We start from the raw sequence: 12,942 nt of genomic DNA, 5'->3' as shown, positions 1-12,942 counted from the left end.
TTCAGAAACTGCCTCCAGATCTCACACTGAACTTAGTGGAAGATTAATCTTGTAGAAAGCATAAAGCCTTTCCAATTTCTTTTCAGGTGTTTGGAGACATATTACACAGGTGAACATGTACCTGCATTTTAACATGTGTTCTTTCAGTTTCTACAAATACCAAACAGGATCTACTAAATTCCTTTAATGGTTCCCACAATGATTCTTCAAAAACCATTCTGTTAAGTACTCCTTGAGGTCAGGAGCTCATTCACAGGAGTACTAACCTTCAGAGGTCAGCAAAATGCACTTTCCTCTAAGTGCTATACTTCTTCAGCAAAAACTGAGCTTGTCTCTTCTATGTCCTTTTATAGGAATCTGTGAAGAGCACACCCACCTCTTTAAGTGGGTGGAGTATTAAGAAAGCTTGAGAATAAGATGATTAGATTTATGTATTTCCTTTACAAAATAATAGTGTTAAAAATATCTCATCTTAAATCTATACAATGATACCAATTGTAACTCATATTCTTACTATATGTTTTATGAATTATGAGGATACTAATTGTCATTTTGTTTTCTACGATTCTTCAATAGTTTTGAAAAAATTTAAATATCTAGTGTTTGCTCCAACAGATATGAATGCATAATGAATATGTAGAGTTCATAGTAATACATATACGTACACAGGTGTGTATATATGTAATCAAACTATTAATCTTGTTGAATTGAGAAGACATTAATGAATCATGTAAATGATGTGCTTTCATAATGTTCAGCTTTAGACATGACTTTAAATTAGTAAGGTAATGATGAGCAATGTAAAATAGTGAAACTGAAAAAAATAAGGAAGTTTCTCAAAATATCCTAGTTTAGAAATCATAATTTTTTTGACCAAACAAATATATAAGACATAATTTGATATGCGATGGTGGCTGCAATCTCACTTGAGCATTAATCTTATTCAACTATGAAAAATTCCTTAAAATGACAACAATGACCTCTGGAGAATATTTGCAATTCTAAGATTTTCATTTCTTTCACTTAAATTCAGCAGTGTTATCAAAAAAAAAAGGAGAGTAAAGTAAAGCACTTAAAATTGCCAAAACAAAGATTATAGTTTATATGTTAGGGCTCTCCAGACAGACAAAACTATAGGATATATATGTGTATATGTACAGATACATTCATGAGCCATTTCAGTCAACCAAAAACCACACATGGTAATCACATAAGCTTATAATGTCAGTACACTTACTGTACCTTTTCTGTATTTGAAATTATTCACATACAAAATAATTACCCCTTGTGTTAGTGTTATCGTTGCCTACAGTATGCAGTATACAACATACTGTACAGTTTTGTAGACTAGGAACAAGCAGCTATAATGTATACCATAGGTGTGTAGTAGGCTATACTATCTAGGTAGGTGTAAGTATCTTCTATCATATTAAAACAATACTAAAATTGCCTGGCTGGACACAGTGACTCATGCCTGTAATCCCAGCATGGGTGGATCCCTTGAGGCCAGGTGGTCAAGTCTAGCCTGGCCAATATGGCAAAACTCTGTCTCTACTAAAAAAATAATAATATAAAGTTTACCCTGGCATAGTGGCATGTTCCTGTAATCCCAGCTACTAGAGAGGCTAAGGCAGGGAATCTCTTTGACCCAGGAGGTGGAGGTTGCGGTGAGCCAAGATTGCACCACTGCACTCCAGCTGGGCTACAGAAGGAGACTCCATCTCAATAAATAAAACCACCTTACACATTTCTCAGACCATATATCTGTTCTCAAGTTACATATGATTCTACGTGAGAGGGAATTCATCAGGAAACTTTGTTTTCTTGATTATGGAGTCTCAGCTGTTCCAATACAGAATGCCTTTAAGCTGGAATCCTAAGGATACCTGTATCCTGACTGAGATCAAGGCTGAAAGCCTCAGAATCAGCTTCAGCAGAAAGATAAAGGAGTTCCCTTTTCTCTGCCTTTTTCCTTTTATCTGAGCTACGAGCTGATTGGATGGTAACAAAAATCTCCTGTATGTTAGTCTAGAATTTGAGTATCTCTAGGAGATGTTAATTTAACCCACAAGAAAAAAAAAGATCCAATATTTTAAATTATTCTGTTTTCTCTTCTAATAAACCTAGATTGGTTTAATTGCTGTCTTTTTCTTTGTTTATTTGGTTGGTTTGTTTCTTTATTGTGTTTTCATTTTGGTTTTTTAAGTCCTGAGGAAAATGTGTAGGACATACAGGATTGTTACATATGTAAACAGGTGCCATAGTGGTTTGCTGCCCCACTTTTGTATCCCCTCTAAAAATAAGTCATAGAACCGTCTGGCCATCTTCTCATATTTCTTTGGCCAAAGTAGTTTTTTCCCCAATCTCTCATAGTCATTCAGTCATTATTTGAAAGAAGAATAGGAACAACTACTGTTTATTCTAGACCACTTAGAACCAAAACCCAATTTCTAGATTCACATAAGAAAATGGGTAGTTCGGTAGATTTGTATTATGAAACTAGCAGAAGGGACTGTGTCTTGTCTACTCAGTAACATCCGCTATTGAGCCTGCAGGCCCTCTTTGTGTATGGGAATTTTATTTATGTTAAGGAAGAAATAGTTTGTTGTGCTTTAATCAACACTGTCAAGAAAATAAAGCTATCACGAATCTCCATGTGTTCAGAAGTTTTTCATCAACCCAGGCCCCAAAATGACATGTTGCTCTTTCTTCTTCAGAAACATGGATTCTGGGTTCTTGAAAGCCTTCCAGAGGACAGTCACCTGCCCCATCTGCACGAACTACTTCATAGACCCAGTCACCCTAGACTGTGGGCACAGCTTTTGCAGGCCCTGTTTGTATCTCAGCTGGCAAGACATCCAAGTTCTAGCTCAGTGCTCTAAGTGCAGAAAGACAACACAGCAGAGAAACCTCAAAACTAACATTAATTTGAAGAATCTAGCTTCCCTTGCCAGAAAAGCCAGTCTCTGGCAATTCCTGAGGTCTGAGGAGCAAATGTGTGAGATTCACAGGCAGACAAAGAAGATGTTCTGTGAAGGGGACAAGAGCCTGCTCTGTTTGCTGTGCTCCGACTCCCAGGAGCACCGGGATCACAGACACTGTTCCATTGAATGGGCGGCTGAGCAACGCTGGGTAGGTGATGCCTCTGAAGATCTGTTTCTATAAAGCACACATAAAGTTCCTGTGAGGCTATTTCCCTGGAGATGGGATAATGGCAACTCTGAGTCTCTTTAATCATCCCCATTCTGGTCTTTCTTAGCTGGAAACTTCTGAGATTTGACAAAAAAAAAAAAAAAAAAAAAAAAGGGAGGGGGGAATACAGAAGAAATGCCATTTACTAGAAGCTTATTTGTCTCTTATTCTGAACCCCCTCCCTATGTCACCGCCTATATGTTAGTTACTTTATTGTCTTCACTGATGCTTTAATTTGTGGCTCTTTTACAGGAGAAGCTTTTAAAGAAAATGCAGTCTTGATGGGAAAAAGCTTGTGAAAATCATGGAAACCACCAGAGCCAGATGCTGGAAGGTTAGTAGCATATAAACTCTGCCTTCTCTAGGAACTTACAGTGGGCAAATGGGTGACTCTTAAAATAGGAACTTGATATCAAATAGTAATGTTTCTGGGATTCAATTAAAAAGGAGACAACATTAAGAAAAAGTGGCCTTATTTCTTACATAGAATAGTATGGCTGTTTGGTAGGATTTCTAACAAAACCACTGAGGTTACCCAAAGCATGCTGGTTTGTTTCCATACAAACCTATAGCTATACACCAACAGATACAAGAAACTGGGCCATCTCACAGCATTCTATATGTGCTGGTGGGATTAATGCTGCTCACAGTCGTTATTTGGCAGCCATGGAAAGCTCAAGTGAACCGAGTGTCAGCCAGCATTAATCTGAATGTTGATATGCAAGTACTATTTGGGAATATATGAAAACTTTGATGCAGAAAAAGTGACAGAGCAAATCTAGGGAAACCATGAAATTAAGAATCTTAACTATTTCATGTTGAATAATACATATGATGAGAAAAGTGGTAAAAAATATGGATTTGTGTCTTGAGGGAATTCACATAAACATGCCAGAATATTGGGAACGACTATCTATAAATAAGGAGAACTCTGAGGACTTCTAAAATATTAAAAATGATTTTCTCTTTGTGGATGTATACTTGAAGGTATGATAAGTAATATTAGTTTGTTGAAAAGTATTTTATGAGAACTAGTCTATATCGATTATTAAATTAGAAAATTTACTGATAAAAAAGAAATGAAGCACCTCTGTCCTCGTAAATCATACAATCCAAATGAGAGAGGCAAATGGTCAACATGCAAATATGTGCAGTATGCGATGTGTGAGAGTGTGGTAGGTTCTTTGTTGAAGAATAGTCAAGCAGGGAAGTAGAAAAGGACAGTAGTGGCCAGAAACTGGAGATAAGTGTCTGACTTTTAAATAGGGTGGTGAGAAAAAAGCCTCACTGAAAAATTCAAATTGAAATAAAGTTCTGAAGAGGAAGGGGAACACTAATGTGTCTATGGATATATATGCAAAACACGAGTGTATAAATATGTGCATTATACATATGCATATATAAAAATTATAGTTGGAGAGAACAGCATAGACAGTAATTTTGAAGTTGTGTATATTTGAAGGCCTGAAGGACTTCATATAGACAAAGAAGTCTATGTTTCAGATTGGGATGAGTTAGTAAAAGAATGGAAGGAAGTGAATTCAGAGAGACAAAGAGGACCAGATCATAAATGTAGCCCTATTATGAAAGGTTTTGCTGGATGAAATGCATTTAGCTGGGCATGCTAATCTAAGGTCATTTCACATATAATGAGTTTAAACAACTTGTTGCATAGCTCAGAAATAGAAATATCTATTTCTTTCCTGGTAAACATAGCTCAGTACTGCAACTTTTAAGCATGAACTGTTATTACTTTTCCATAAATATGGGTTGGAATAAAGAAATCCAAATTTTGGGTTTTTTAAAATTTCTGACTGTCTTAGAAAACACATTATCTTGAATAAATTTAGTGTAATCTGTCAGATATATCTATGTTGATCTTTATGTAGAAAGAAAGGAAATGAACAAAAGTTTGTGCATTCTGAGAACTGGCAAGACTGAGTTTTAAACTATTGGATGTTCAAGAGATGAAAGGAATCAGTGAGATGTAATAAGAGATGGTTAAACACATTTCTATTTTGAATAACCTATTGTCACTGCAGGATTATGTGAGTTTAGAAGCAATCAAAGCTGAATATCAGAAGATGCCTGTATTTCTCCATGAAGAAGGACAACATAACTTGGAGATGCTGAAAAAGAAGGGCAAAGATATTTTTCGTCAACTTACTGAAAGTAAAGCCAAAATGGTTCACAAAAGAGAGATTTTAAGAGGAATGTATGAGGAGCTGAAGGAAATGTGCCATAAACCAGATATGGAGCTACTTCAGGTACGAACTCACAATGTGGTTTCAGGTTTTTGAATATTCACATGCATAGGTATTTTTCTCATGGCTGAAATCTATCTCCCTACCTTTATTTCTGTGATTTGTTTCTAAAAACACATTCTCATAACTAATGCTACTTTGTTGGGAGAGTATAGCCCCACCACGGGATTCTACCAGACCAAAGGTACCTCCTGCTTTATCCACTAGCCACAGAATTTTGTGGAATGGCCAAGGTAACATCCCCAATAAATATTCCCCATCTAAGTCAATAATATATTTTGGATCATTGAACATATATAAAATGGTGAAACAGTGAGTGATTCGTTTACATTTAGGTTACTTTGGGGACATGGCAAGATCAGGAGTTTCGGGAATCTAGGCTTGCATTACTATTATTTGGGTCCATTCATTTTGGTGATAGTTTCTGGGAAAGGTGACTGAGTAGAGGTTCTTCCTGGTTACCACAGAGCATAGACTCTCTGGGCCTCTTCTCCCTTGACTTGCTTAAGGAATGTCTTCAAGACTCAGACTTTCTCAGGACATTAATTCATGACAGTACCACTGACTGTGTTCTTCATTGGAGAAGAAACAGAAAATACTTTCCAGAAGGGAGGATGGAGGGAAATAACATCTTGAGAAACTAACTCCAAATCTCACAATGAACTTAATAAAAGATGTGCCTTGTGAAATACACTAAATCATTCCATTTTTTTTACAGGGTTTTGGAGATATATTACACAGGTGAGTGTGTACCTAGATTTTAGCATATGTTCTTTCAGTTTCCACAAACATCAAAGCAGACTCTACTAAAGCATGGCATAAATGATTAAGATATTGATACTAATTTTTCTGGATCTACTTTCATTCCCACGCAAAAAGAGTCAAAACACAAAATAAATAAATGCATAAAAGAAGAGTGAAATAAAACAAGCAAGTTTATTCCCAATTTCTTTTTTGTCACTTAAAAGCCTGCATAGGTGAAAGATAAAGTTTTGTTTTCTGGGTGGTGAAAAAGTCAGGAGAGGAAGTGGGAGAGAAGCGGGGGAAGTAGTTTAGCAGTAAGGAAGTGTTGATGATTTGTTGTTTATACATATATACATATCAGTTAGCAAGTCTGAAAAATAGATTGAAAAAACTGTGGAGAATTAGAACTGTGTAAGTCTCTAGAGAAACTTGTTGCTAAAAGGCAGATCTCCCTACCTAGAACAAGTTTTGCATCCTTTATCTTGAAAGGAAGCTGCAGATGCTGCAGTCTTCCCAGAATCCCACTATTTCAGACAAAGATTTCAGGGGAGTCTGCCAAGAAGTGGAGCTCAGAATTTCATTTCTCAATATTTTCAAGGCCATAAGACTAAGAAACCTTAGGCATTTAGGACAAAAAAAAAAGAAAGAAAGGAAAATCAGACTGAATTCTGATTTAGACTCTTCCATCATGCTTTAAAATTCAGAAACAGTAAATAAGAATAAATTTCAAAAAGGAAGTAATAATTTTTGAATAATCAAATTTGTGGGTTCAAAGGATTATTATGAAATGTGTTTTAAATACAAATAGCGATTTTTATTTACTTTTTGGCTGTAGATGTTGTAACCACATCTTTCTCCTTGCAGGAGTGAGTGCATACTGCTGCACATGCCCCAGCCTGTGAATCCACAGCTCAGTGCAGAGCCCATCACTGGACTGATGGACAGGCTCAACCAATTCTGAGGTAAGTCTCCCCCCATTGGCAGCACTCCCACTGTCTAAATATTATTTGTTGTTAGGATCACATAGGTAGTATTTTACACTTTATCAAATATTTTTCTTCTTTATAAACATAAGTGAACAATACAGCCATGCAACCCTTTTGTATCTGTGTATGTTTTTATAGTCAGATTTATGACATTAACATATAGCCAGATTTGTAAGATAGTGAAAAACAAATACATTCCGGCCTTCTACGCACTGAGTTACATAATGGGTAAAAGGAGTAGGGTAGCAAATTTTAAAAAGGAGCAAATGGAAGAGTGCTCTGAATGAAGGTGAGTTATTCAATGTCAAATATGAAATTATACATTTCTTTATTCATTTGAGCTGCTAAGAACTGTTCTCTTGGGGAATATAGTTTACTGTAGATTCTTGGGGATTTGTATTTTTTAAATGGATATATATTCATATATTACAAAAATTTGAGTTAATGTATAAAAATAAAAAATCATTTTGTGAATACAAGTAAAATTAAAAACAAAACTAAGTTCAGTTTAATTGCAATATGAAGCGCTGTATGGTAAGTCTACAATCCAGCTTCATCCCAGAGCTAGCATGGAGGACCACAGAGAGAATGGTAAAAGGCTTTGAAGAAATCTGCTTTAAATTACCACGTATTCCATGGACATATGGATTTTTATCAGTTATCTAGAGTGGTTTTTGAGTAACTGAAAATCTTCACATTCTTTCCAAAATGATAGCACTAATTTTTAAGAATAAGAAACATTTCTAAATAATTACCTTGATAACAAAATAGGATTTAGGGGATATAATGTGTATATTTTGCTTTGAAAATTGGATTGAAAGAAGTTAGTCTCACAGTTGACTCTCAATATGTAAGTTTTTTTTTTTTTAAATTCATATCCGTGGTTAGGATTTTGCTTGTCTTGTAGGTAATATTAATCATCTCTATATTTTATTAGAAGTTACAAGCAAAATTCTCTTTATGACTTTACATTTCCTAGTTAAGTAACTTCTCAATAGAACAATTTTTTTTCTTATTTACACGTCTATGCTTTTTTGTTTTTTTTTTGTTTTTTTTTTTTTTGCAGTGGATATTACTTTGCATCATGAAGAAGCCAACAGTCATCTCTTTCTATGTGGAGATTTGGGAAGCCTGTGTATTGGATGTCACCGTCAAGATGTGCCCCATATCAATGCATCTGAGAGTTTTCTTGCATGGGGTGCTCAGACTTTCACCTCTGGCAAATATTACTGGGAGGCCCATGTGGGGAATTCTTGGAATTGGGCTTTTGGTGTCTGTAATGAGTACTGGAAAGAGAATCACAATGGCAATATACATGAAGAGGAGGGACTCTTCTTGGATGTGTTAAGAATGGCGTTCACTGCACTCTATTTACCACCTCCCTGCTTATGCTGCAGTATGTCCCAAGACCTACCAGTCCAGTAGGATTATTCCTGGATTATGAAGTTAGAACTGCGAGCTTTGTTGTTAATCAAAGTTCCCTTCTACACACCATCCCTAATTGCTCCTTCTCACCTCCCCTCAGGCCTGTCTTTTGCTGTATTCACTTCTGAACAGAGCAAAATCAGAACTGTGTTTATATGCTGGGGGTACCTCTTTATCCCAGGAAGCCGTTTTCCTTGTGCCTTATCAAACAGGACAAATAAATTCTATTTTATGCCTTAAATTGCCTTCTAACGTTCTCAGAACTCATTTATTGTGTTACTATTAAATATGTTAAAAACACTAAAAGTATATATATTGGTTCTTTATTAAATAATTTTTGAAAAATTATGATTATGGCATAAATTATACATTTTTTTCTTTATTGCTGTCAGTGAAAGAATAGATGACACACATGTGTGAATGGAGTTAAAATCAATGGAAGAGAGTTAGGATCCTTTGCTTCATGCAAAAACTGAGTGAAGGCTCAGTGATAACTGGGCAATGTTTTCTTTATCTAACCGTACTGCACTTATCTATCATGTTTCATTGTATTAATATATCCTTTGAGGTAATATTATTTGACCTTCTATGTTGGGTTTTATTTTGCAATTCTCACCACATATATAAATAATCCTGCATTATTAGTGTGCTCTTCTACATTGAAATACATGAGTTGATCAGACCAATGCTGGATTAATTAAATACTGGAAAAAAGTAACCAAATATTGAAAACATACACAGTCATTTCCTGATAGATTGACATTCTGAAGGTAAAGGGAACATAAAACAATATTCTCATAGGAACTTTTTAATCAGGACAAAAATTAATTAAATTAGTTGGTTTATTTTACTAATGATGACTTCTGTGTTTCAAAAAACATGATATGAGAATTGAAATGCAAACCAATAGTGGAGAAAGATACTCACCTCAACATACATAAAATAAAATACAATATAGATGTGTGATGAATACTTAAAATGTAATTAATAAAAGACAGTGAATTCGATAGAAGTTTGGGTAAAATACCTGAACATGCACTTTAAGAAATTTGATTTATAAATAACTGGCCAAATATTAAAAAGTGCTCACTTTCATTAGTCTTTAAAAGTAAGAGTTAATCTACCAGTTGTACCATAGTTACCCATAAAAAATACCAAAATTTAAAGACACAATGTCATATGTTGTCAAAGATAGAGAATAAATAAAATTTATTCATGGCTGGGAAATGTAAATTGAAATCCTTTTTTGGCAAACTGACTATTAGCATTCTTTATGGGCTAGATGTTCTAATTCTAAAATATAGGCAACTGATTGCCTGCATATACTTACTTCAAGATATACACAATATTTTTCACTGAATCAATTTTTATAGTACCTCCAAATTAGAGCCAAAATATTCAACACTAGAATGGCTAAATAAAGTTGGTGTATTTATGCAAAATAATCCTATAAAACAGAATAAAAAATTTCCTGAAAGCAACAAAGTTGAAGAATCTCAGAGACAAGTTTAAGCAGAAGAATGGAAACACACAAAGATTATATTACAGTGGCTTATTTATATAAATTGCCAACTCCTTAAAATAGTATTACAAGTTAGAATATTGAATAACACTTTAGGAAGGTAATGGTTAGAAAACCTGAGAAATAACTAAGGTAATATACAGAAAACATTGCAATCAAGGTAAAGTGATACGCATTTTTTCATAGAGAATTACATTTGTTTGACAATCTCTCCATCCCTTATATCACAAAGGGAAATTTTAAAAAATGGCACTGTTCTCAGGGCATTGGTGAAACTCATTAATTTTGCAAAGGAAAAAGGAAAACCAAATATGTGTTGGATTTAGACCTCTACCTGAAGGTGGGACAGGATCACTAAGAAGGCTCCAACCCTGAACACCCAGAAACAGTGTCAACCTAAGACTGGGACTTCATCAGAATGATGGAGGATGCTTCCCCATCCTATACCCACCCCCAACTAGATTAACCATTGTTGAGTAACAGATCAAAACAGTGTCTTCTGGGAGACTGAACAGAGTTTAGAGGAAGACTTAAAGTTGAGGAAAAAGAAGATAATGAGAAAATTTGGCAAGCCAGTCCAACCCCAAACACAAAGTAACATGAGATCAGCATCAAAACTGTAGTTTCTTGGAAGTAGCTCAAACAGGAACAAGTCCCCAAACCACATCAACTCCTGACAAGATTGATTCGATATCCCCCACTTAAACACTCATGTAAGGCCTAGCATAAGGAAACACGTGGAATTTGCATTCTATATTATTCTTCACGACATAATTGTATTCTTTTTTTATCCTGCGTTTATTTAAGCAAATCAAATGTGTAGAGATAGGAAATTAATGGGCTATAATGTTTTACAAATACAGAGAGAAGACACAGACTATTAAGATCCTGAAGAGAGTGCATTTGAGAACACAGTTTTATCATAGGAGACCACTTGTAGGGAACACATGATATCCATGGCTGACACACTCATCTGTCGTTCCTTGTTTGCTGTCCTTCAAGTAGTTTCAATAGATAAATTTGTGATTTGCTTTCAAACAAATATTAGTGATTAGGGTAGCCTTGAAGGGTTTGTAAGTGACTATACTATACAATGTGATGCTAGTGTCATTAATGTGTCATTTCAATGCTGTTGTACATTATGCAGGGGAAATAATGTCTTATTACACATTAACTGTGACATCCACTAAAATGTGAATTACTTTGCGTAGATTAGTCCTTTGGGCAGCACGATGTTGCTCTAGTCCACCAAGGCTTAAAGATTCACAGTGTAGAGGGAAAAAATATGAATTAAAGCATTTCTACTAAAATATCTTTTAATAGCTGGTGTTAACAATTTGCATAACAAAAGACAAATTATATTAATTACATTGTAACATTCTGTAAGCCCCTTCATTTGAAAAACACTCAATGTTTTCTTCAAAACTGTTATACTCTTAAAGTTAGTCTTGCAAATTAATTGTCAACCAAAATTTTACGTATTTTGAAGCAAAGAGAAGTCAAACTGAACAATGGTTCAATTTTGATCACAGGTCAAAGATCAACAGTTTCACTTCATGCCTGTAATACACTTGGTGCTGCTTCCCAAATACTCGGCAATTCATTGCATGGACACTGGAGAATGGGACTGTGACGCAGTTTTCTCTTTTCCTTTAAAGTACATCATTCTTGTACTTTAAAGTGGCAGGATGTCATCATGAACCTCTTGTGAGGTTAAATCACAAAGACCCAAGCGTATCACCAGCTTTTTTTCAAGAACAAAAGGAAAGGGAAAAAAATCTGTAATGACCCTGGAAACTGGAAAACCTAGACATACAAGTGCTAACATACACATTCCTAAATTCAGAGATTCCTACTAGGCACAAAGAACTCAGCAGGTTAATGTGAGAGCCGCAGCTGAGCCTGGAAGAAGGCCTCCTGGGCCTCAACTCGAAGCTGAGAGTGAGGATGGCAAAAAGCAGATTCTGTGGATGGTCTGTATCCTACGAGCGCTCCAAATTAACCACCCCCAAGACAAAGCCCCATCCTAAGATGAAACTGATCACCACTCACTGAAGCCTTGACCTCTGGGGCTCAAGTCATCCTTCTGCCTCAGCCTCCTAAAGTGCTAGGATTATAGGTGTGAACAACCTTGCCAGGCCCAGGGCAATGCAATTTTTATATAATTTGGTGCAAAAATATTTGAAATATGTGTGCATTTCTTTTTAACCTTTTCTAGTTATATTGATTTACCTTATTAAATATTGGAAACAATATATTTATAAAATATTTATAATATATCTAGAATAAGCACATAATGAACACCTGTGCCTCCATCTTCTTGTTTAAGAAATTAAACCAAGAGTAAATATAAATGCTAATGATTACTTTTGATGATTCCATCCCCTGCTTTCACACTCTAATGATGGCCCCTGTGAGTTCTGTGTATATTGAACCATCATTCTTGGCAAACTGACACAAGAACAGAAAATCAAACACCTCATATTCTCGCTCACACATAGGGTTGAACAATGAGAACACATGGACACAGGGAGGGAAACATCACCCATCACCCACCCGGGGCCTGTCGGCTGTTGGGGGACTAGGGGAGTGAAAGCAGGGGTGGAGGGATTGGGAAGGGATAACATTAGGAGAAATACCTAATGTAGATGATGGGGGATGGATGCAGCAAACCACCACGGCACGTGTATACCTATGTAACAAACCTGCACGATTTGCACATGTACCCCAGAACTTAAAATACAATAAAAAATAAATTAATTAAAAAGAATTGTATTTTATTTTAATACCATGTGCACTACATTCTTTT

At 35.5% G+C, this 12,942-nt stretch overlaps 1 pseudogene across 1 annotated transcript; it reads left to right on the top strand.

Annotated features, from left to right (window-relative positions):
• The first annotated feature begins 2,721 nt into the window (after positions 1–2,721).
• LOC100407352 (putative tripartite motif-containing protein 49B) lies at positions 2,722–8,833 on the top strand (annotated as a pseudogene). Its single transcript, XR_013522775.1, has 6 exons — positions 2,722–3,132; positions 3,445–3,526; positions 5,235–5,459; positions 6,175–6,197; positions 7,065–7,162; positions 8,253–8,833. The product of XR_013522775.1 is annotated as a putative tripartite motif-containing protein 49B (transcript).
• Positions 8,834–12,942: the final 4,109 nt, after the last annotated feature.

Source organism: Callithrix jacchus, chromosome 10 (genome assembly GCF_049354715.1).
Source record: "Callithrix jacchus isolate 240 chromosome 10, calJac240_pri, whole genome shotgun sequence".
Classification (NCBI taxonomy): domain Eukaryota; kingdom Metazoa; phylum Chordata; class Mammalia; order Primates; family Cebidae; genus Callithrix; species Callithrix jacchus.
Note: the sequence above shows the minus strand (reverse complement) of the source record. Positions and strands in the feature narration are given on the sequence as shown.